This window comes from Ornithorhynchus anatinus, chromosome 12 (genome assembly GCF_004115215.2).
Source record: "Ornithorhynchus anatinus isolate Pmale09 chromosome 12, mOrnAna1.pri.v4, whole genome shotgun sequence".
NCBI classification, from domain to species: Eukaryota; Metazoa; Chordata; class Mammalia; order Monotremata; family Ornithorhynchidae; genus Ornithorhynchus; species Ornithorhynchus anatinus.
The window spans coordinates 33134799-33160503 of record NC_041739.1 but is presented as its reverse complement, the minus strand read 5'-3'; the positions used below and the strand labels follow the sequence as shown (position 1 = coordinate 33160503).

Sequence of the window (25705 nt, the reverse complement as noted above, 5' to 3'; positions counted from 1 at the left end):
CGTGATCCTGAAAAACAGCTGTGCTCCAGAGAGCCCCACTGTTGCCGGGGAACCTAGTGAGAAAACTCCCAAAATGAGTTATCGAAATTAGACCACCGTACCACCTCTCCTATTGGGAGACATCTACCCCTTTTTTATGGTATTTGTAAAGGTCTTACTATGTGCCAGGCACTGTACTAAGTGCTTGGGTTGTTGGTAGAAAATCAAGTTGGACACAATCCCTGTCCCAAATGGGGCTCGCAGTCTTAATCCTCATTTTACAGATGCAGTAAATGCGGCACAGAGAAGTTAAGTGACTTGCCCAGGGTCACGTAGCAGACAGGTGGCTGAGTCAGGATTAGAACCCAGGTCCTTTCGACTCTCAGGCCAGTGCTCCATCCAATTGGGCCATGTTGCTTCGCTACTTTGACGTGCCTCTGGGACTGTAAGGCTCTCCTCCAGAAAACACTCCAATCTTTAAGGTTATTCTTCCTAATACAGTACAGTAACAATCTTTCTCCTGCTAAGTTTAGGAGAGAAAGATCGGTCAAGACGAGATTTACATATACCTACCAAGTCCTAGGAGACAAGGTCCGATGAGATTCAATTAGGCAAGCCGCTCGGCAGGAGGTTGATTTGAGACACAAAAGCACCCAAGAAGCAAAGACTGTCACCCATCCAGCGAGGGCTGAGAACTTTAATGTAAAACAGTTCCCGCAATAATCGAGTTGGCCCTGGTCGTCAAGCCTCGAGGGCTACGACAACAGTGAAACCTGAGAAGAGAGTAGAGGAAAGTTTACTCAGCAGCCGATTGGGGACGGGTAAGGCGCTATCTGAATATGAATTGGCCTAGTGGGCTGGTTCAATCCCAGGGGCAGGCCTGGCTTCCTGTTGTCCCCCGTGTTTGAGCTGGTTCCCTGAGCTCCAGGAAGTCACAGAGTGGAGCTGGGAGACAGCTGGAGCCCGGGAAAGCTCAGCAGTTCAGTACTCATCTCTCCTCAGAGATGATTGATTGATTTTGCTGCTCCACCCACATGGCCAGGGGAGGTGACCTACCTTGCGAAAGATACTCTTTAGTCAACCAATGGTATTTGCGTGCTCACTGTGTGCAGAGCGCTGCATAAGTGCTTATCCCAGGGCTTTCTGGCTCCAGGTAAGGTGGTTGGCCAGCCATAAGTATTGGCGGAGCGCTTCAGGTCATTCTGACTGGCAGTTGCTTCTCGGGAATTGTCATGTATTTCTGAAACTGACAGTCGGTGCGGATCTTATGTAATCTGGAGATGGTGTATTGAAAACCTGTAGAGGCACATCAAAGGCACTTTGAGAGAGAATACAGGAAATCAGCCTGGTAAAAAGCTAACAGACCTACAGAGGGTAAGCCGGGACGCTGGATCTTTGCGCAGAGGTGAATTTGTCCCCGGGGATTCCCTGACTGGGAGTGAAGGTGGGTAGGAGGGAGGGAGAAGGAGAGAGGGATTTGGAGGAAGGGTGAGACAGGGAGTAAGAAGGATTCATTCAATCGTATTTATTGAGCAGTTAATTTGTTTAGAGCATGGTACTAGGCATTTGGGAAAGTAAAATAATACAAAAAACTGTAACATATAACAACAATAAATAATAATATAACACATTCCCTGCCCACAATGAGCTTACAGTCTAGAAGATAAGCTTACAGGGCCAGAGAGAGAAAGACATGTATACACTCTCTCACCATGTTCCATTATTTCTTCAGGTACGTATGCTCGTCGTCGATTCTTGACACTGTAGGAATGATTGGAAAAGAAACAATTTCTGCAGAGTTTTTATTATTGCAAACCTTCCTATTTTGTTTCATCTAGACATTGTTCATTTGATTACACGATCAACACTAATCTCCTTCTTTAGCGGTGATTTTTAAATTCCCCAAAATACTATTGAGTTACAATGTTTATAGTATGCCATTGGTAGTCTACCATTTCAAAGAAATATTGATTCTAATGTGTCTCATAGGAAGCCCATGTGTATATACAATTATACTTCAGGAATATCTCTGTGGGGCCCCCTCCAAGGAGGATGAAGGTGAAATAAAATTACAAGTGTGTGGTCTGAAGATTCAAGTTATCGGCTACAAACCCAAAGCTAGTTTTGGCAACGTACAGTGTCTGGAGCGGGAACGTAGGCTTGATTCATTCAGGAGCCCGGATTAAACAAAGGCAGATTGTTTTTTCAATGAGTGCTTCAGATTGCTCCCTGAAGGAGAAGACAATTGTATGATATTTTTAGTTGTTTTTTTTTTTTTATCTGAGAAAGGAATAACTAGGAAAGGTTATAGAGCCCTATTCTGAGCACTTATCCTTGATCTCTCCCTCTTTTATTATTCCTTCATAGTCAATCTCACACCAAATTCTGTTGATTTTTCCTCCACAGCATTTCCAGGATTCACCTCTTCCTCTCAATCATTCAATCGGTCAGTTGTATTTATTGAACGATTATTGTGTGCTGAGCACTGTACTAAGCACTTGGGAGAGTATAATAGAACAGGATTGGTAGACCACGGGATTGGTAGACACATTCCCTGCCCACAGGGAGCTCATTCTCCATGTAAACAGCCACCAAAAGTCTGTCATCCCAGCTCATCTACTACATCATCCACTTTACTGGCCTCCCTACTCTCAGTCCCTTCCCTCTCCCTTCTGCTGCTCGGATCATTTTTCTAAAACTTTCTGCTCAAGTCTCCCCACATCTGAAAAACTTCCAATGGTCGCTCATTTCTAGTCTGCAGCAAGCAGCAGTTCCTGACCATTGGCTTTAAGACATTCAGTCATGTTTACGGAGCACTTCGCACTGTGCTAAGTGCTTGGAAGAGTAAAGTACAACAGAATTAGAAGACACATTCCCTGTCCAAAATGAGCTTACAGTCTAGTGGGATAACTCCTTATCGAAGGTGCCGCCGTACGGCACACAAATCCCCACTCTTTAGAAACCTCCAATGGTCACCCATGAAGGAGAAACTCCTGAGCACTGGTTTTAAGACATTCAGTTACCTCTCTCTCTCCTTCCATTTATGCACTACCTTACGCCACTACAGCCCAGCTCACTCTCTTTGTTTCTCTCAAGCTCACCTAAATACCGTGCCTCTTTCTCTTCTCTCCCTCCATTGACTTCTTGCTTATGACCTCCCTCTTCCCTGGAACCCCTTCCCCCCTCGCATGTGGCAGACCAATGCTCTCCCCATGTTCCAAGGTCTACTAAAATTGCATCTCCTCCAGGAAGCCTTCCTCAAATGATTCATGATCTCCCATGTTATATCCTCTAGGTAGAAAAGTATGAGGATATAAACAAAAGGGTAAATGGAGAAAAGCAGGTAACAGTTTGATATACAGGTCTACACCCGACACCTTTCGGCCTAGATAATTTACTTCTTGTGTCCGTTACCTCCCAGCTCCGTGAATCAGCTGTGGGGTCTGTGATGCCAGATACCAGGGAAGGATTACACAAAGATTCTCATCTCCCTGATCTGTTCTTCCTCTCTACTCAAAATATCACCATCTTGCAATAAGCTCTGGCCTTGTCATGGCCAGAATATTGCACAGCCCCCCCCACTAGCCTCCCAGCCTCCAGCCTCTCCCCTCTCCGATCATACTACACGCTTCCATTTGGATCATCTTCCCGAAGCATGGCTTGGCCCACATTTCTCCGTTTCTCAACCCCATCCACTGGCTCTCTTTACATCCTCACAGTCAGCTTCAGGGCTTTACACCTACTGGTTCCATATTTGCTATCTGCTGCTTCACCAGCTCACTGGGAATGGGGAACGTGTCTGTTACGCTGCTATTTTGTACTCTCCCAAATGCATTGTACAGTGATCTTCCTACATCAAGAGCTCAATAAATGCAATTGACTGACTGACTGTTTCCATCTAGCCTTGAATTTCGTGCGGGCAGCGATTCTATCAACCAACTCTACTTCAATCGTATTTATTGAGCGCTTACTGTGTACAAAGCCCTGTACTAAGCACTTGGGAGAGTACAATATAACAACAAACAGACACATTCCTGCCCACAGCAAGCTCACAGTCTAGAGGGGGAAAGAGACATTAGTATAAATAAATTAAATACAGATATATACGTACGTGCTATGGAACGGGAGGAAGGATGAACGAAGGAGCAAGTAAGCGTGGCACAGAAGAGAGTGGGAGAAGAGGAGAGGAGGGCTTAGTCAGGAAAGGCTGCTTGGAGGACATGTGCCCTCAATAAGGTTTTGAAGTGGGGGAGAGCAATTATCTGTCTAGTAGGAGGAGGGAGGGCATGCCAGGCCAGAGGTAGGATGTGGGAGAGAGGTTCATTCAATAGTATTTCATTCAGTAGTATTTATTGAGCGCTTACTATGTGCAGAGCACTGTACTAAGCGCTTGGAATGTACAAATCGGGAACAGATTGGCAAGATAGATGAGATCAAGGAACAGTGAGAAGGTTAGCATTAGAGGAACGAAGTGTGCGGGCTGAGTTGTAGCAGGAGAGTAGCGAGGTGAGTTAGGAGGGTGCAAGGTGTCTTAGTGCTTTAAAGCCAATGGTGAGGCATTTTTGCTTGATGCGGAGGTAGATGGGCAACCACTGGAGTTACTTGAGGAGTGGAGAAGCATGGTCTGAACGTTTTTGAAGGAAAATGATTCGGAAAGCAGAATGGAGTATAGACTGGAGTGCGGAGAGACGGGGCAGGGAGGTCAGCAAGGAGGCTAATACAGTGATCAAGGCGGGATGGGTTAAGTGCTTTCATTAATGTGGTAGCAATCTGTGAGGCTGGTGTTGGGCAGGGATTGTCTCTGATGCCAAATTGTACATTTCAAGTGCTTAGTACAGTGCTCTGCACAGAGTAAGCACTCCATAAATATGATTGAATGACTTTGTATTGTCCCATGCACTTAGTCCAGTGCTCCACACACAGTAAGTGCTCGGTAAATACCACCGATTATCGGTCGTGAAGCCCATTAAGATTGCAAGCTTTCTGTGGGTAGGGAAGGCGCCACTTATTTCATCTTATACTTCCCAAGGACTAAGTATGGAGCATCGTATTCAATGATCGGCACATAGTAAGCGCTTAACAAATACCAACATTATTAATAAATTATCAGAGCTGCTACTAGTCCTATCACTATAACTTCAACCTCATCGGGGGGCAGGGTTGCTCCCAGTGAGACGACCTAGTTTGTGGACAGACTTTTGCAGAATGGAGTGTATGATGTCATTACACTAGGCTGTGGGCCCAAAACAACATCACGTATGGCTGTGAGACCAATATCCAATATATGAGAAGCCGTGTGGCTCAGTGGAAAGAGCACGGGCTTGGGAGTCAGAGGACATGGGCTCTAATCCCGGTTTTGCCACTTGTCTGCTGTGTGGCCTTGGACAAGCCGCTTTACTTCTCTGGGTCTCATTTACCTCATCTGTAAAATGGGAATTAAGACTGAGAGCCCCACGTGGACAACCTGATTACCTTGGATCTAACCCAAAGCTTAGAACATTTCTCGGGACATAGTGAGTGCTTAACAAATACAAGAATAATGGTTATTATTATTATCCACATGGGTCATCATCTGTGACCCCTTTATAATAAACTATCGTCCCTACAAAATCTTTACCCAGTTATATTTAGGAAGAAACTCTTGGAGTTCACTCTGTGCCTTAATTTGGTTGGTTAATTGACGTTTAAGTTTCTTTTGCTAATTCTGAGCAACAACAGAGTCTAGGGAGATGTGACCTCTATCCAAACAGACTGTGCGCTTCATTTCTGACCACAATAAAAAGATTTAGAAAAGCTGATAGCATATGAGACTTTTCCCGATGAAACGAAACATAGCATGGGAAACAGACAATTAACTTTTGAATGACTTCATTATTGATTTCTGTCTTTGGATTTTTTTATGGTATTTGTTAAGAACTTCCTATGTGTCAAGAGGTGTTCGAAGCAAGTTAATCACGTTGGGCACAGTCTCTGTCCCACATGGGGCTCACAGTTTAAGTAGGAGGGAGAACAGGTTATTGAATCCCCATTTTACAGATGAGGAAACTGAGGCACAGAGAAGTTAAGTGACTTGACAAGGTCACACAACAAAATGATGGAGTCAAGATTAGAACCCAGGTCCTCTGACTGCCAGGCCCTCTGACTACCAGGCCCGTGCTCTTTTCCCTAGGCTACACCCCTTCCCCAGTGTGGGGAAAAATGTAATCCCAGACATAAAATTGATTGAATTTTTCTGTCAATTCTTCTATGAGAATTCAATATTACTCCAATTTCTTATAAAAGAGAGAGAATCTTTGTTGCCTTGGACCTTCCAGCTGGATCAAATCTTGTTTACATTAGTAAATGGGAAAAACATATTTCAGGAAGGGGGAGTTAAAAAAGATGCAGATGGTCTTCTCTGAGGACTTTCTTATTCTATGTGTAAGTATGGAATAAAAGCACTTATGAACACCTACATACATACATGCGGTTTATGAATGTTTCGGTAATGTATTTATATCTGTAATTTACTTATATTAATGCCATCTCACCCTCTAGAGTGTAAGCTCATTGTGGGCAGAGACCATGTCTACAAACTCTAATGTATTGTACTCTCCCAAGAGATTAGTAAAGAGCTCAATAAATACAATTGATTGATCGATTTACACCCTCCCTATCACTTTTGTATATACGTACATATGCGTATATACCTTTATACCTTATTTTATAAATATTCTATGCTTACTTTCCCTAGTAGAGTTTAAGATCCTTATTGGCAAGGAATATGTAATTTGGTTATTCTGTATAGTAATAATAAAAGTAAAATAGCTGTGGTATGGAAGTGTTTACTCTAAGTCAAGCACTCTACTAAACGTTGGGATAGATACCAGCTAATCGGGTTGGACACGGTCCCTGTCCCTCACTGGGATCATAGAAAAAGGAGGGAGGAGGGTTTAATCCCCTTTTTACAGATGAGGAAAGTGAGGCACCGAGAAGTTGTGACATTTTTGACATTAGAACACAGGTCCTATGATTCCTAGCCCATACCCTTCCCACTTCGGCCATGCTGCTGCTCAAGAATAATGGAGAGTAACTGATGGATCTGCAAGCGTTCAAGGGAGACTGATAGGTATAGCACAAGAAAATAAAATTCAGACTGATTTTCAAGTGGCCGTTGGGGAGGGGGACTATTTTCATGAGTATTTCATATGCATCAGTGAAATGTGCGGAGAGTTCGAGGCCAGCACTTGAGGTTTGGGTGAAGATGCTGCAGCTTGTACGGACAGAGAAGACAATGAAAGACCTTGAATTAACTAAACAAGATAGACCATCCAATTGAAGAGTTTAAAATTTTGTGGTATAAAGGCGGCTGTAAAACTTCTGACCTGGAGGCAGGAAAGCACAGCTCATTTAATTTATAATTTTCGGGTTAACCAGATCTGGAATATGATATCAATGGACAATCTTTATTGAGCATTTACTGTGTGCTGTTCTTACTGTGTGTGTACTTAGCACTTGGGAGAGTAGCTGTGACCCCTGACCTCGAGGAGAAATTCTACCCAGCATTGATAAAGGGTAGAAAAAGACCGGAAAGACTGAGTTCCTTTTGGTAATATTCAACCGAGGTGGATGCGGTATAAATCATCTGGATTGGAATAATTACGAATACATCTTTTTACAGAAGGACAGGTCTACTATTCTTTGGATGGAGACACCTGTAAAGCAGTAAAGTGGAAAGAACCTCAGGGCAATAGATTATTTATGAGCTTGCAATATGATATGTCAGGGAATAAAAAGACTGCGAGAGTAAGCCAGGCTAGGTAGGGTTTGATTTGAGGTGTGGCAGTACCTCAGTTTATCTCTCTTCTATCTTAATTTATACAAGCTCCAGGGGCCTGGTTAGACTCCACTCAAGCCCGGAGTTAACCTCATCCTAAGCAGCATGAGCAAGTCTGCAAAAAGGTGGGGTTGCATGCAAAATTAAAGGGGAAGTTCCCGTCCCCCCCCCCCCCCCAAAAAAAAAAACCTTTTGGGCAAATCTGTGGGAAAATCAGCGTTGAGCGGGACTGGGGTGGAGAGCTGCCAAAGGCAACCGAGCTATAGAACCTGCCGGCTCAAAAATGCTTTTTTACTTCCCCGACAACTACCTGTGTAGCAATAGGTTATAGGGACACTAGAGAAGCAACGTGGCTCAGTGGAAAGAGCCCGGGCTTGGGAGTCAGAGGTCATGGGTTCGAATCCCGGCTCTGCCACTTGTCAGCTGGGTGACTGTGGGCAAGTCACTTCACTTCTCTGGGCCTCAGTTACCTCATCTGGAAAATTGGAATGAAGACTGTGAGCCTCATGTGGGACAATCTGATTACCCTGTATCTACCCCAGCGCTTAGAACAGTGCTCTGCACATAGTAAGCGCTTAACAAATACCAACATTATTATTAAGATTCTAGGACTCTAGGCCTATTGAGAATTAATTTGAGGGAAGTAGAAGCACTTTGATACTCATTCCCCCCTCGACCCTGCGGCATTTACAAATATATATGTGTATCCCTACGCTAGAGAAAGAGCATGGCCTAGTGGAATGAGCATGGACCTGGTCGTGGGTTCTAATTGCCACTCTGTCACTTGTCTGCTGTGTGACCTTGGGCTAGTCACTTCACTTCTCTGTGCTTCAGTTCTCTCATCTGTAAAACAGGGATTAAGAGTGTGAACCCCATGTGGGACAGGGACTGTGCCCAACCTGATTAGCTTGTATCTACCCCAGTGCTTAGAATAGTGCTTGGCACATAATAGGCGCTTAGGAAATACCACAGTTATCAATATTCTGCCCCTTCCCTCATATGTAACAATTTAATCAATCGAATGTGTTTATGGAGTGCTTACTGTTTGCAGAGCATTATACTAAGCATTTGGAAGAGTGCAATATAACAGACACATTCACACAACAAGCTGAATGTGTGCCTGCCCCACTAGACAGTAAACTCCTTGAGGGTCGGGATCGTGTCTACTAACTCTATTGTACTGGACTCTGTCAAGTGTTTAGTACAGTGCTCTGATCACAGAAAGTGCTCAATAAACAACATGGGTTGATTGGAAAGTGGGAGCATGTTTTCTGACATGAAAAGTGTCACTGCCTTCCTGAACTATCAATCAGTAGTTTTTATTGAGCACTTTAAAGTGTTGGGGAGACTATGACAGAGTTAGCAGAAATGATCGCTCTCCTCAAGGAGCTGACGAACTAGCAAGGGCTTACATTTTAGCAGGGGCTTCTACTGGAGCATCTTGTCAGGATGGGAAGAGGAAGCAAGGGTAAAGGAAGAAGATGAAAGCCCTAGTTGTGAAAAACCCCCTTAAAAAGTAGCACCTGCCTTCCTCCCCTCCCTGCCCCCGATATTATTTGGGGTTCACTGACTACTATAATTGGGAGCAAGATGGAAGGAGGACAGAATTTGCCTCTTTCTTGGAAAGAAGAGGAGCAATGCAGTCTAGGCAATGGTCAGGACCTGAGGTGAAGAACCGGGATGAAGGAAGAGTGGGAAGAAGTGGTGAAAAAACAAAAGGCATAAATGTGTGATCAGGAATCAGTCACCCAAACTCAGAAACAGATCTTGGAATGGTAGTGAATGACACTGTGAGCATGCATCAGCAATGCAGCACAATTTAGAACAATGGATGACAGTGATGCATGAGGAGAAGGTCTCTTCATGAAAGAGTGTCTTCTAGTGTTATTTTCTGACAGCCTAATTTCCATATGTTTACACATTAGCTGGGAGAATTAGTTCTCCCATTGGTTTCTCATGACCTCCCACCTTCAGACTTCAATAAGCACCCCTTTAGTCTGGGTAACAGTTGGTTTCGGTGAACAACTCTGCCCTATCCACACCTTTAATGATATGGTACACTTCCATTATGGCATCATCAATGGTATTTGTTGCGTGCTTACTGTGTGCAGAGTACTGAACTAAGCACTTGGTATAGTACAATACAACAGAGTAAGCAGACACATTTCCTGCTCACAATGACCTTACAGTCTAGTAATCTCCTGACAACGTTAATTTTTCCAGGCTGAAAAGGCCAAATTTGTTCCAGTCCTTGGTGGATATCCCTGTGAAGAGGTAAAAGGAAAACAGTGAGATTGACCATGGAGAGAATTAATGCAGATAATTAAGGTGGTTTCATGACTTACTTTATGGGAAAATCAAGCTTAATTTTTTTCACCAAATTAGAGAATATAGTGTTCATGAGTAAGGATTTGAAATTCTTCCCTGGTCTTGGCCATAAGTCAGTCCAGAAAGCTAGCCTGTAATTTCTCTGAAGTGCTTTTGCTTAGTTCCTCAGCTGGATGCTTTTGGACCACAAGGAATTGTGGTTTTGGGTCTAGCGGGATCGGCTTCTCAGTTTCTCTCCTTGAGTTACAGATGCAGCTCTAATTGCAGAAGTATGCCTTTTACAGGCTCTCTCTAGGCCAACGGGAATTCCAATCAAGTTCTTTTAAATACACGAAAATTAACTTTGTGGGCTCGCCACTCACCATAATGTCACCAACCACTCTCATCAGCGGAATTACACTGTAAGCTTGTCTCTGGACTGTAAGCTTTTTGTGGACAGGGAATATGTCTATTGTTGTGTTGTATTCTCCCAAACAGCGCACTCTCCACACACAGTAATCGCTCAATAAATACAGCTGAATGACTGTTTACTGGGAAGAGAGTGCTAATCTACACCCTGTTCCCCATCCACACTCAACACATGACAAGTGTCCTGCCCTAAGGGAGATTGTAATCTAATAGGAGAGACGAGTGGACACAAATTGTCAAATGGACAGTAGAAAAAAAGCATAAATAAAAAGAAGGTGTTGATAAACAGGTACACACAAGAAGGCTAAAGTAGTCGGTGCAAGTCATGGTGATATGACCAGAGAGGGAGAATCTAAAATTGAAAAAAAAAAAAAAGCATTTGTAAGCACAACGAAGACATAGCCCACATATGCCTGGGTTATTTTCCCTTTCTTTCATGGCACTTGTTAAGCGCTTACTATATGGCAGGCTCTGTACTGAGTGCTGAGTAGATACAAGATAATCAGGTTGGACACAGTCCCTTTACCACAATGGGGCTCAGCCTTAATCCCTGTTTTACAGATGAGGGAACTGAGGCAAAGAGAAATGAAGTGATTTCCCCAGGGTCACACAGCAGACAAGTGGTGGGGCCAGGATTATCACCCAGGTTCTTCTGATGCCACTAGGCCACGCTGCTTCTCCTGCCACACCTCACCAATGTGGTCGTAGCATATATTGGATTGTAAGGCATATTTTATCATAAACTTACAATCAATTATTTAGGTTCCATTCCAGAGTCAGCTATGACTTGTTGGCTGAGGCAAATAGAAAAGTCAACATTTAGCTGTAAACCTCTCTCTGTTCCTGGCATCTTCCTTGGAGTCACCGCGCTTTCACCCCAAATTTAGACTCCTATTTCCCTATATCTCCCCAGTCTCTCCACTAGGCTTGATTTTTGTCTTTATTGGTTTGAACATCCTCAACCACCCGTGCTGCGGCATTGACCTGTCCCTTTCTCTTCCCATTTCCGGCATGTAGCCCACCTTCCCTGGCCTCAACCCCCGTCTCAAGGATGGCCAGGGCCAGGGAATTGAGGCTTCGTGCTGGAGACGGGAAAAGAGACGAGAAAGGCAAGGCTGTTGGGCTACAGAAGGGAAGGGGAAGAGGGGGAGATTCTGTGAAGCAGCACGGCCTACTGGAGAGGCCCATGACCTTCTGGCTCTCATCTCTGCTCTGCTACTTGTCTGCTAGGTGACCTCATCTGTCAAATTGAGACTGTGAGCCGCAGTGGAACAGGGACTGTGTCCAACCTGATTTGCTTGTATCCACCCCGGTGTTTAGTACAGAGCCTGGTACCAAGTAAATGCTTAACACATGCCACAATTATTATCATTATTGTAGGGATGGCACCAAGGCATCAGAGTTTAAAAAAAATTCCTGGAACATGATATGGGAGTAGTGAGGAGGCCAAAGAGGCTAGGATGAATTCAGGCAACAGGAAAATGTGCGGGAGCAGGAGGGAGAAGGATGTGGGGAGGGAATTTACCTGCCACGATTGAATGCTCTCAGCCTTACTGAGAACTCACCTCCTCCAGGAGGCCTTCCAAGACTGAGCCCCCCCTTTCCCTCTGGTCCTCCTCCCCTCCCCATTCCCTCTCCCATCCTCTGCTCTTTCCCCTTCACTCAGCACTGTGCACATTTGTATATATTATTTATTACCCTATTTATTTTGTTAATGATGTATATCCCTATGATTCTATTTATCTTGATGTCTGAGCTAGACTGCTTGTTTTGTTTTGTTTTGCTTTGCTGTCTGTCTCCCCGGTTTAGACTGTGAGCCCGTTACCGGGCAGGAATTGTCTCTATCTGTTGCCGAATTGTACACTCCAAGCGCTTCGTACAGTGCTCTGCACATAGCGCTCAGTAAATGCTATTGAATGAATGAATGAATCTCACACTGGGGCTAGATTTCGGGCTATCTGGGATATATCAGCTAAGGAGTTTGTATCCCCAGCTTGCAGGTGTTGCAGGGTGTCCGGACCTTGATATATCCATTTACATCTTATTCAGAGAAAGAGAACATCCTGTAAACATTGGATAGACACCAAACCTCGAAACCTTCTCATAGTTTCACAGTGCAAAGGTATAATCCCCATGATGGATGGCATTGTGCGTCTTCTGTAATGAGTATTACTAGTCTTGATTCTCTACCATAAAATACAAGTTGAGAAGCTGAAGTAAAATCAGGTTAACAAATTCTACCTGCTTTTTTGTGGGCACTTGCGACAAATTCAATTTTCAAGTTAACATGGGCTTCAAGCACTTTTGGTCAATGCTCTTCCCAGAGTAGGTCTATAGTAAATATTATTGATGGATATGATTTTGTGGAAACTGTGCCCGGGAGGGCTGGAAAAGGTTAGCCTGGGGTTGTTTCAATAGATCGGTCTCTATGGGAAGCCAGGAGATTATACAGTTGATCACTGATAATTGTGATATTGGCAGTCCTGAGTCCTCACCCTTCTCTCTGTTGGTTGGGCTCTGGACCCAATAATACAAATAATAATAGTAATAGGCTTTGTTAAGCATTTACTACTTGTCAGACATGGTACTAAGAGCTGGGTGGATACAAGCAAATCGGGTTGGACACAGTCCTTTGTTCCACATGGAGCTCACAGTCTTAATCCCCATTTTACAGATAAGGTAACCGAGGCACAAAGAAGTTAAATGACTTGCCCAAGGTCACACAGCAGACAAGTGGCTACTGTGTCACCTAAACTGGCAGTGGGGCAGGACAGTTTAGGAGGTGGAAAATCTTGAAATCCAGTCAATCAAGATGACTTTAATACAAGCGTGTTTGGGGCAGGTTTTGAAAACATAATTGCTGAGTATGGTTTCCCCCCCCCCACCCCTCCCACCTCTTTTAATGTAGAGCTTGTCTACCCAGTTCAATCTGCATCATGCAGACTGGGCAACAATATTTCGTGCTGAAAAACAGCGTGGCTTTGTGCAGACACATGCAAAGCTAGATTAAATAATCAGCAAATAAAAGTCTCTCTCTCTCTCTCATGCAGTTTTGGAGTTAGTTGATGAAATGTCTTTTTTCTTAAACCTCCCCATTTCCTTTGCTCAGAGTATCTGACCATCAGAACTAAAGTTTAAATGAGATGGAGATAGTAGAGGGCGGTTCCTCCAAGATTTTCTTTTCCATCAGTCAGTGACATTTATTGTGCACCTGGAGTGTCAAGCTTTGAACTTAACCCTTGGGAAAGTACAACAAAAACAAAAAACCCCCTCTCTTTTGGGGGAGAAATACAAACCAAACTACTTACCGACAGTGGGAACAAAAAGGCACAACAGGATCCTAACAAGTTAATAACCGCTATCTCCAAAGACATCACTGAATATAGAAAGGAATATATTTATGCATACAGTTACCCTCTCAAAAATCACCAGTGGTATTTTTCATGCCAAATCCAACAGCCTCTTCTTGATACTAATCATCCTCGACCTCGCAGCTGCCTTTGACATGATGGACCACCCCCTTGTCCTGGAAACATTATCCAACCTTGGCTTCACTGAAAACTTTGGCTTCACTCTTCCGATTCTTTTCCCATCCCTCTTTTGCCGGCTTCTCCTCCTATTCACACCCCAACTGTGAGCATCCCTCACGGCTCACTTCTGGGTCTTCTTCTATTCTCCATCTACACCCACTCCCTTGGAGAACTCACTGGCTCCCATGGTTTCACTTACCATCTCTATGGAGAGGATTCCCAAGCCTATCTTTTCATCCCTGATCTTCCTCCTTCTCTGTAGTCTCATATTTCCTCCTGCTTTTAAGACATCCTACCGACATGTCAAACTTAATCGGGACTCCTCATCTTCCCACCCCAATTCTGTCAATCCATCAATTGTATTGATTGAGGATGTGCTATGTGCAGAGCCTGTATGAAGTTCTTAGGAGAATACAGTATAACAGAGTTGGAAGACGTGTTCCTTGCCCACAGTTTGACTTCTGTGTCACTGTAAACGGCACCACCGTCGTCCCTGTCTCACAAGCCCATACTTGGGCACCATCCTTGATTCATCTCTCTTTCAACACACAAATTCAATCTGTCAGGTCAACCTTCATAACATTGCTAAAATCTGCCCTTTCCTCTCCATCCGATCTGCTGCCGCGTTAATTCGAGCATTTGTTCTCTCTCATCTTGATTATTGTATCAGCCTCCTTGCTGACCTCAGTCCATTCATTTAACTGCCCTGGTCATTTTTCCCCAAAACTGTTCAGTCCATGCTTCCCCACTCCTCAACAACCTCCTGTGGTTGCCCATCCAGCTCCAGAAATTCCTTACCACTGGCTTTAAAACACTCAATCAGCTTGCCCTCTCCCACCTTCTCTGATTTCCTACTACAACCAAGCCCTCCCACTTCACTCCTCTAATGCCATTAGGCATAGCCTCGTGGAAAGGGCACAACCCTGGGAATCAGAGGACTTGGGTTTTAATACTGGCTCTGCTAATTGCTCTCTGGGTGACGTTGGGCAAGTCACGTATCTTCTGGTGCCTCCGTTTCCTCCAGTGAAAAATGGGGATGAAATGTTCTTGCTCCTTAGACTGTAAGCAGCAGGTGGGACGGGGTCTGTGTCCAACCTGATTAACTTATACGTATCCTGGGTTTAGAACAGTGCTTGACACGTACATAGTATGCCCTTAAATACAATGATAACTATTAGTAATAATATCATCCTGTTCACGGTACCTCCATCTCATCTATCTTGCCACCAGCTCCTCACCCGTGTCCTGCCTCTGGCTTGGGACTTCCTTCCCCTTCATATCTGACAGGCGATCACTCTCCACTCCTACAAAGGCCTTATTAAAATCACATTTCCTCCAAGAGGCAATTCCCAACTAAGCCCTCAGTTCCTCTTCTCCCCACTCCCTTCTGCATCAACCTTGCACTTGAATATGCACCCTTTTTTCACTCCATTCTCAGCCCCATAACACTTATGTACATACCCATATGTAGTTATTGACATTAATACCTGTCTCTCGCTCTAGACTGTAAGCTCCTTGTGGGAAGACAACGTGTCTACCAACTCTGTTGTACTGTACTCTCACAAGCACTTAGTCCAGAGCTCTGCCCTAAGTAGCGCTCAATAAATGCTGTCGACTGACTATAAATAAACTGAGTAAATACGTGCTAAGGCTGTTGATGAGTTCCGCCTAGTTTTAAACATGGAATTATTCCCACTTGAACTGCTGCTCTACTTTTCCAGCCTCACCCCTTTCTAATACATTTAATTGTTTAAAATGCAATGTTTTGCAAAGTAAAAGTAATGGGGAATTAAATTTTACTGGGTTCATGTTCACAGTTTTTGGTATTATGAGATGACAGCATAATTAAAGACAAAGAGGTTCACGTTAAAATAAAGAAAGAAAAAATCCTAAGCTTTCTTCAGTACCCAACCCTAAAATTAAGGTACGAGAAGAATATTTTTTTTTTAAGTGTGATGTAGCAATGGCATTCCTTTAGGGTCATTAAGTGGTATCTGTAAATTACTTTGAATTTGCTTAGGCAGCATAAGCTGTAAATGCCTCACCCTTAACGTCAAGGAGGAACTTCCCCTCTGAAGATTAGTTTTAAGCAGTTTTTCAAGTCTTTAACTTTGATGATAACTTTGCTTTGTCTTTTAGGATGAGGTATTTTAAAACATCACTCTTCATAGGGAGTGGGGGTTTGAATATGTCACACGGCCCAACCCTTCCATTACTTAAAACAAACAAACAAACCCACATAATACTAGCAATGTTCAACAGAGTCATTTTCGAAAGGGCTTCCTTTTGTTCTTCTAATTGCTTTAAAAGGAGCGATGATCTTGAGGTTTTGAGAGCGGAAATACTCAATCAGAGGCACTATCTGAATTTAGATTTGCTCGATTTTCCAGAAAGCCAGGTGGGCCCAGTTCTGCAGTCTCTTTAGATTAAATGTCTTGAGGGCTAGGGACATATCTCTATTTCTTCCTCCCCTTCCTCTATGCACAACACCGAACTTGATGATTTTACACCTGGTGGTCTTTCGGCCAACCTGGCTGGCTGTGGATCTAACTTGTCTTGAGACCAATCCATTTTATCTACCGAGACCTCACTAAATGCAGAACACCGTGTTGAGCCCTTACCGAACGCACAGCACCGTACTGAGCGCTTACCTGAACGCACAGCACTGTGCCGAGCGCTTGGGAAAGTACCATCTAATAGATCTGGTAGACACGTTCTGCGCCCACCACGAGCTTGAAGTCCTGAGTGCTTAGTGGAGTGCTCTGCACCTAGTAAGCAAGTGTTGAGTAAATACGATTGCTCTATTGGAGGACGAGCTTTGGGTGTGGAGGGCATCTTGAGGATCCAAGCCCTTTCTGGGCTGGCCCGGGTTCTGTCTTGCAGCAGTGTACTGGCCTGGGCACGGCCTGGACACGGCCCGGGCAACGTCACGGCCTGGGCACGGTCGCGGGCTGGGCACGGTCACGGCCTGGGCACAGTTGCGGCCTGGACACGGTCTGGACACGGTCGCGGCCTGGACACAGCTCTGGCACGGTCACGGCCTGACACAGCCCGGGCCCGGTCGTGACCCGGACACCGTGTGGACACGGTTGCTGGCGAGGCACGGTCACGGCCTGGACACGATAATAATGATGATGTTGGTATTTGTTAAGCGCTTACTGTGTGCAGGGCAGTGTTCTAAGCGCTGGGGGAGATACAGGGTAATGGGGTCGTCCCACGTGAGGCTCCCAGTTAACCCCCATTTTACAGAGGGGGGAACTGAGGCCCAGAGAAGTGAAGTGACTTGCCCACAATCACACAGCTGACAAGTGGCAGAGCGGGGATACGAACCCATGACCTCCCACTCCCAAACCAGGGTTCTTTCCACTGAGCCAGGCTGCTTCTCGTGGTCACGGCCTGGGTACGGCCTGGGCATAGCTCGGGTACGGGCAAGGCCTGGGCAGGTTCTGGGCACGGTCATGCTCCTGGGACGGCCTGGGCACGGGTCTGGGCATGGTCACGGCCTGTTCACAGCCTGGGCACGGTGACGGCCTGAAGCTCGGGCACAACCTGGGCAAGGCGGAGGGCGGAGCAGGTGGCGGGGTCTGTTAGGAGCAGGGGGGGGGGACACTCTGCTCTCCGGCCACCCCCCGGATGAGCCTCCACCTTGCTGACCGTTTGGCGGAGAGTGATCTGGGGGCAGGGAAGGGGGTCAAGCAGGGGTCCTCCTCTTCCTCCCGGCCGGCTGTGTCCGGGCAGGGGGCGGAGAGTGGAGGGCAGGGCATCACCCCCAGCACCCTCATCATCATCATCACCATCCTCCTCCTCCTCCTTCCCCCGGGCCGGCGGGCGGAGCCCCAATGCACCCCGCTCGGGGCAACGGCACACAGGGCCCCAGGACCGGACCCCACCGCCCCCGGCTCCCCCCGGGGCAGGTGCGGCCGAGGCGGACGGGGGCGGAGCGCAGCGTTTAGCGCAGCGTTTAGCGCAGCTCGGCCCCGCGGCAGGACCGGCCCGCCCGCTCCGTTATCGATTCCTCGGCGGAGAAAAGGCAGAAGCGACGCCAGTCTCGCCCAGCCGACCCCTCCAACGGGGCAGCCCCGAACCGAGGTGAGTCCAAGGTTGGGGGAGAAAAAGGGAATCCGCGGGACGAGGCCGGGATTTTTCCCTTCCCCACCTCCGTGCAGTAGGGAATTGCGGCCGGGAATTCCCGGAGAGAGCCATGCATGGGAAGGGAGAGGCTGGGGGAGGGGGAGGATGCATTGCACCGCTCCCGGAGCTTGCTGCAGCTGCTGCAGCTGCAGCAGATGCATGCTCGCCCTTGCCGCAGGTGCATCCCCCCCCCCCGGGGGGTGAGAAAGTTTCCCGCAGGCTCGGTGGAAAAGCCAACTTTTTTTCTTCCTCCTCGAGCCTCCCGGTCGGGAAGCGGCGGGGAGGTTTGGCACCTGTTTCTTTTCGCAAGCTTGACCCGTCGAGTTCGTGCAAGAGGCAGAACCTGGCCATTCCCCGCCTCGGAGGTAGGGAGGGCTCGTTGGGCCGAACATTGCGCTGAACGCTGGGGAGAGACATTTGCTACGGAAATGCGCACTTTCCCTGGCCCCCAGGCTGGAGGGTCCCGCTCCCAGGAAAAAGCCAAGGGCGGGGGGGGGGGGGAAAGGGAGATCCGGGCCTGGAAATAGGAGGGGTGGGTGGAGGTGGGGCTATATTGGACTTTCCCAGCGCTTAGTACAGTCCCTCTAGACTGTGAGCCCGTTGTGTGCGGGGATCGTCTGTTTTTAGTGCTGTATTGGACTTTCCAAGCGCTTAGCACAGTCCCTCCAGACTGTGAACCTTTTGTGGGCGGGGATGGTCTCTCTTTAATGCTGTATTGGACTTTCCAAGCGCTTAGTACAGTCCCTCCAGACTGTGAACCTTTTGTGGGCGGGAACCGTCTCTTTTTAATGCTGTATTGGACTTTCCAAGCGCTTAGCACAGCCCCTCCAGACTGTTCTGCTCGTTGTGTGCGGGGATGGTCTCTCTTTAATGCTGTATTGGACTTTCCAAGCGCTTAGCACAGTCCCTCCAGACTGTGAACCTTTTGTGGGCGGGAACCGTCTCTTTTTAATGCTGTATTGGACTTTCCAAGCGCTTAGTACAGTCCCTCTAGACTGTGAGCCCGTTGTGTGCGGGGATCGTCTGTTTTTAGTGCTGTATTGGACTTTCCAAGCGCTTAGCACAGTCCCTCCAGACTGTGAACCTTTTGTGGGCGGGGATCGTCTGTTTTTAATGCTGTATCGGACTTTCCAAGCGCTTAGTACAGTCCCTCTAGACTGTGAGCCCGTTGTGTGCGGGGATCGTCTGTTTTTGAATGCTGTATTGGACTTTCCAAGCGCTTAGCACAGCCCCTCCAGACTGTTCTGCTCGTTGTGTGCGGGGATGGTCTCTCTTTAATGCTGTATTGGACTTTCCAAGCGCTTAGTACAGTCCCTCCAGACTGTGAACCTTTTGTGGGTGGGGATCGGCTCTTTTTAATGCTGTATTGGACTTTCCAAGCGCTTAGTACAGTCCCTCTAGACTGTGAGCCCGTTGTGTGCGGGGATCGTCTGTTTTTAATGCTGTCTTGTACTTTCCATGCGCTTACTACAGTCCCTCCAAACTGTGAGCCCGTTGTATGCAGGGATGGTCTCTCTTTAATACTGTATTGCACTTTCCAAGCGCTTAGCACAGTCCCTCCAGACTGATGAGCTCGTTGTGGGTAGGGATTGTCTCTTTAATGCTGTATTGTACTTTCCAAGCGCTTAGTACAGTCCCTCCAGACTGTGAGCCCGTTGTGGGCAGGCATTGTCTCTTTAATACTGCATTGTACTTTCCAAGCGCCTAGTACAGTGCTGTGCGTGCAGTAGGCGCTCAATAAATATCACTGAAAGATTGAATGCCCTGCGCATAATAAGCGCTCAGTAAACACGATCGAATGAATGAATGCTGTGCACACAATAAGTGCTCAATAAATACAATTAAATGAATGCTCCGCACATAGTAAGCGCTCAATAAATGCGATCGAGGCCGCTGTAGGCAGGGATGGTGTCTATTTGTTGCCGAATTGTACTTTCCAAGCGCTCAGTATAGTCCCTCTGGACTGTGAGCCCGTTTGTGTGTAGTGATTGTCTCTCTTTAATGCTGTCGTACACTTTCCAAGCGCTTACTACAGTGCTGTGCACATGGTATGCTCTCAAAAAAGGGCGATTTATGGAGCACGCAGCGCTCAATAAATAGATCGAATCATTGCCCAGCACACAGTAACTGCGCAATAAGTAGATCGAATGAATGTTCTGCACACAGTAAACGCTCAATATATAGTTGGAATGATTGCACACGGCGCTCAATAAATAGATCGAATGCTCTGCACGCAGTAAGCGCTCAATATATAGATCAAATGATTGCTTTGCACACGTGAATCGTTCAATATATAGTTGGAATGATTGCACACGGCGCTCAATGAATAGATCGAATGCTCTGCACGCAGTAAGCGCTCAATATATAGATCAAATGATTGCTTTGCACACATGAATCGTTCAATCTATAGATCGAATGATTGCACACGGCGCTCAATAAATAGATCGAATGCTCTGCACGCAGTAAGCGCTCAATATATAGATCAAATGATTGCTTTGCACACATGAATCGTTCAATCTATAGATCGAATGATTGCACACGGCGCTCAATAAATAGATCGAATGCTCTGCACGCAGTAAGCGCTCAATGTATAGATCGAATGATTGCTTTGCACACATGAATCGTTCAATCTATAGATCGAATGATTGCTTTGCACACATGAATCGCTCTATAGCTCGCATGATTGCCCCGCACCCATTAAGCGCTCAATATATAGATCGAATGATTGCCCTGCACACAGTAAGTAATAAGTAGTTCGAATGATCGCTCTGCCCATAGTAAGCGTTCAATAAATAGATCGAATGATTGCCCTGCACACAGTAAGTAATAAGTAGTTCGAATGATCGCTCTGCACACCGTAAGCGTTCAATAAGTAGATGGAATGATTGTTCTGCACACCGTAAGCGTTCAATAAGTAGATGGAATGATTGTTCTGCACATAGTAAGCGCTCATTAAATACGATTTAATGAAAGAGAGGGGACTGGAGGAGGCGGTGTAAATTGCATGAGTTGCCCAAGTTGCATTTGCAGGTAAAGGAGCAGTTTGGGCCGGGAGGGGGGTTGGAAAGCCCAGAAGGGAAAGTGAAATGGATAAGGCCCCGTGTCCGGTTGGAAGAGCTCTCGGTTAGCAGGTGCTACGGTTTGCTGGTTTCCATTGGAGCTTGGTGAAAGGTGCCACGTGCGGTTTGATTTTGCGCCATTTTCCTCCCTCCTTTCCCCACCCCCCTTCCCATTCCTGGGAAGGTGAACAAGATCCCTTTCCCTCCTGCGGAGGGAGGAGCAAATCCCACTTTTCCTACAGGCCATCGCCCGGGCCTCCACCAAGTGAAGGGTCGCCGCCCTCTTCAGGATTTCAGGAATTCCCTAAACAAAAAAAAAAGATTCCTCTCCCGGGCAAACAGGACACTTCTGTGCTTTCGCTTTTGCTGTGGGATGCACCTGCTGGCCGTTGCAACGTTCATCCCCTGGCTCTTGGTTTTGCTTTTTAAAAAAAGGCCCGAAAATATTTCCTTTCGGTCTTTGAGACATTCTAGTCGTGAAGATTTTTGCCCCCTGATAGATTCAGGTATTTACCCTTCCAGCTCTCCCTGTTTATCCCCAAGCAGTCACCCTTGTGTCCCCTCCCCCCGCCCCCCCTCAGGAGGAAGATTAGAAATTGTTGGCTTGCAATTGGAGTTCAAAAAGTTAGGGATTTTACCAAGCGTTTTAATAGTATGAAGAGGAACAGGCCTGTCAGAGGTGGCTTGCATATGGGCTTCATTACTTGCCAACCTCCCTAAACCCTAAATGCAAGTCAATCTTTGATTTTTTTTTTAAATTTTCTTCAGGAAGAGCATTGAGGGTGGGGGGAAATCGGAGGTGGTTCTGGATCAGTCAAGGTTGAGGTCTTGATACCTGGAATATGTGTGACGTCAGACATAGCAAACATGGCTACGCCGGCACAGAAGCTCTGAATTTCCCCAGCAGTCATTCAGAGAGGCCCGTTTTGGGTTAGTCTGTGAAACCTTTGTGGTGGTCCAGCATTTTGGTTCCTCTCTGCCCCACTTTATGTGTTGGTTCACTGTCCTAACTCTGCTTTTGTCCTTTTCTGTCCTGATTTTGGATTCTCACTGCCCCCCCTTAGACACTTCACTTAGTTTCTCACTTCTTTATTCCTTCTCCTGGATTTTTCTTCTCCTATGCTGTTCCTGCTCCTTGCCAGGTCTGCCTCCTGCATAATCTGGCAGCTCCCTTTCCTAACCTCGCTGTGGGCCTGTCCACTTCTGGACCTTGCCTTTCCCTCCCCCCTCCTATGGTCAGCGGCCCTTGCGATGGCAGACCACCGAGCCTGAGGTCGGTTCCCGGTTCTCCATTCCACCACCCACTCAGAGGACTATGCATATTTTCAGGCTTTGTCATCCTCATGTCATTGTTGGAGTTTCTTCTGTGGGCAGAGCACTGGACTGGGAGTTTGAGATTGGAAATATTAACCAGAAGACGCCGTCGCTGCCCACGAGGCATTTAGAGGCTAGTGGAAGGAAAAAAAGATATTAATGCCTTTATATCTTGCGTGATGAGAATAGGCCCATGTGGGTTATCTGTTTATCTTGGAAATGTTTTTATCTATTTAGGAAGTGCATTTTCAATAATCCTTATCAGAGCCTGCTCAACTATGGCCCTAGGGCTGTATCCAGCCGTGGACTTTAATCCAGCGCTTTGGGTTGGGCATTGCCAGAGATTTTAGGGTTAGTATTGCTGGCCAACAGTCTGGAAGCAACACAGGAGCAGGGAACAGATGAATCAGGAGTCTGCTAGCGGCCCTTAAGCAAAAAAATGTGCCCCACTCCTTCCCCTCCCCTCAACCCTGACCACCTGCTACAGATAGAGCTGTAGATAGAGAAATAGTAGCCCAACCCCTCTCAGCCTTACTCAATGTCAGTAAATGATTATCTTGTGTATACCCTAGGGCTTAGTGTGTAGAAACTGCAATACCATGAATTCCAGCATAAAAATGACCATTGTTCATGGGTGCATAAGCCCTATTCTAAGCCTTTTTTTAAAATTAAAAAAGCCACAATGATGAGCCTTTGCGACGTTGAAAATTTTAAAAAGGATTGCAGAAGAATCAGTGGTCTGAATTTAAAATGTATTTGGATTATATGACCCACCATGATCTCTTATAACACGGGGCTCACGATCCTGAAGAACGCCACCTTAAGATAAACTTTTGTTTTTATGGTATCCATTAATGTGCCAGGCACTGTACTAAGTTCTACTAGAGTGGATTTAAGCTTAATCAGGTTGGACACTGTCCCTGTCCCACGTGGTGCTCACAGTCATAAAACCCCATTTTAAAGATGAGGGAACTGAGGCACAGAGAAGTTGTGACTTGCCCAAAGTCACACAGCAGACAGGTGATAGAACTGAAGTTAGGACCCTGGTCCTTCTGACTCTCAGGCCCATGCTCTGACCATTAGGCCATGCTGCTTCTCATGCTAGCGGGTTTTCCTGGCACTGTAGCACTCCTTTCTTGTGCAAAGCTGCACTCGTATGCCCTACCATTTCTTCTGATGCCATATCGCATTCCATTGAGATTCGTTGTCAGAAGAACATTCCTTAAGGTGAAGTTACATCCTCTCCAAAAACAAATTGAAAATACATCGAGAGAATTGGATTAATCTTAAAAAGCGTACAAGGTCATCTATACTTGAAAATCGAATTAGAAAATCATATTTGCTTTACACCTGAGGGTCCAACTTTTCAAGAATCAAAAAAGCCAGTTAATTATTCATTTTGCTCTGTAATGTACTGAGTTTACTAAATTCCTCTTGGTCTATGGCCCCACTTGATGCTATGGGTTTCTTTCTTTTCCTGGAGTTTCAGATTACCTCTCTCCCAAATTCATTCCAGTTTTAAAATGGTTATATTTGGGACTTCATTGAATGATCAGACTATAAAAAGGGTAAATTTTTTTTTGGTCAGTGTTAAGGAAATTTCTGACCTTATGAGAGCACCGTGACATTTCTACACCTAGTCAGTCATATTAAAGTCAAAATAAAGAATTTTGGTTTGAAAATAACAAAAACCAAAGCTGAATTTGAGTAGAAAGTTGAGGTTTAATAAATCCAGGGTCTAAGGGTTTTTTTTTTTTAAATCAAGCAGTCAATTGCATTTATTGAATGGTTACTTTGTGCAGAACACTATACTGTGATAAGCATTTTAAAATTGTATGTTATAAGTTACTTATTAACGTCTGTCTCACCTCTAGTCTGTAAGCTCATTATGGGCAGGGAACATGTGTGCTAATTCTGCTGTATATTAATCTCCCAAGTGTTTAGTACAGTGCCCTACACATAACACTCAGTAGATACGACTGATTGATTGCTTGAAAGAATACAGCAGAATTAGCAGATATGTTCCCTGCCAACAAAAAGCTTACACTCTACAAATAGAAGTCATCCAAATTATCTTGCATTACAACATTGGTTTTGCTTTGTGAAAATCCAGGATATAGGTAATTTCATTTTTATAAAATTCTCCCAGTGCTCTCACTTGCTTGGGCATCCATTTGAAACGAGCTACTTTTTGACTGTAGATATTACTATTTGGTGCCTTAAAGCAGAAACCTAAGCTCAGGATGAGGAAATTCAACGACAAAACACAGATGCATGAAACAAATTCTCTGCTTGAGAAGCCCCAGTCATCATACATAGAAAGAGAGCGACTTGGGTTTTTGATCATGTCTGTGTTGGTGACCATTTTCTCACATTTACTAGATAAAATTACCTTAGCTAGTGCTCCAGAAATAGTAAACCTCTGAAGAATGGCTTGTATTGTACATTTTAATGACTTATTACTGGTTCTCAGTACCAGTGAAGATGTTCCTTTGAGAGACTTTCCTGTTATGACAATCTGGGAAAGTTCCCTTCATAAAAGCTCTGTCCTAATCAAATTTTCAATATGTGTTTACAAATTGATCGCAAGTGTTTTGAAACACCACACTTTGTCTTATTCAAATTTTCAGTTTGTGGTTTAATCTGTAACCACAACAATTTGAAACACCTTATCTCTTAACATCAACCAAAAAAATCCTTTTGTGATGCATGGTAAGCAGTTTGTCACAACATCGGTTTATCAAAATCCCAACTGCTAAATTCCACAGGAAGTTGTGCCAGCTGAGATTTTCAGCTAATTCAAGAGAGGTTGGCATAAACATATTAATAAATTGTGCACAGAGGTTGCAGTCAGAAAGGAAAATTAGGGATACAGCAGTTAAAATTTAGGAGGTATATTAGCTAAGTCCCTTCCTAATGGGGAAGATGAATTTGTGAATGAATGGCACATGGCGAGCTAGAGGGGAAGATTAGGGGCGCATAAATTGTTAGCTGGTATATTAGGCCATCCCTAACTCCGTGTGTACATGTGTAAGTGTTATATTTATATTTATACATATACTATGGTGTGTATATATAGCCATCACCAAGTATTCTGGGTGGGTTTCTTTTTTAAAAAATGGTATTTGTTAGGAGCTTAC

General features: G+C 45.5%; 1 protein-coding gene across 3 annotated transcripts in view; it reads left to right on the top strand.

Annotated features, from left to right (window-relative positions):
• The window catches only part of UGT8 (UDP glycosyltransferase 8), a 174338-nt gene that overhangs the window by 93277 nt on the left and 55356 nt on the right, over nucleotides 1–25705 (top strand). The window contains exon 1 of one of the 3 annotated variants that reach the window (XM_007670172.4): nucleotides 17811–18150. The exons of 1 other annotated variant lie outside the window; for it this stretch is intronic. The gene's annotated coding sequence lies outside the window, so the exon portion shown is untranslated. Of the gene's footprint in view, nucleotides 1–17810; nucleotides 18151–18462; nucleotides 18558–25705 lie in introns of those variants that run through there. One more of the 3 variants, XM_007670173.4, reaches the window with a different exon arrangement.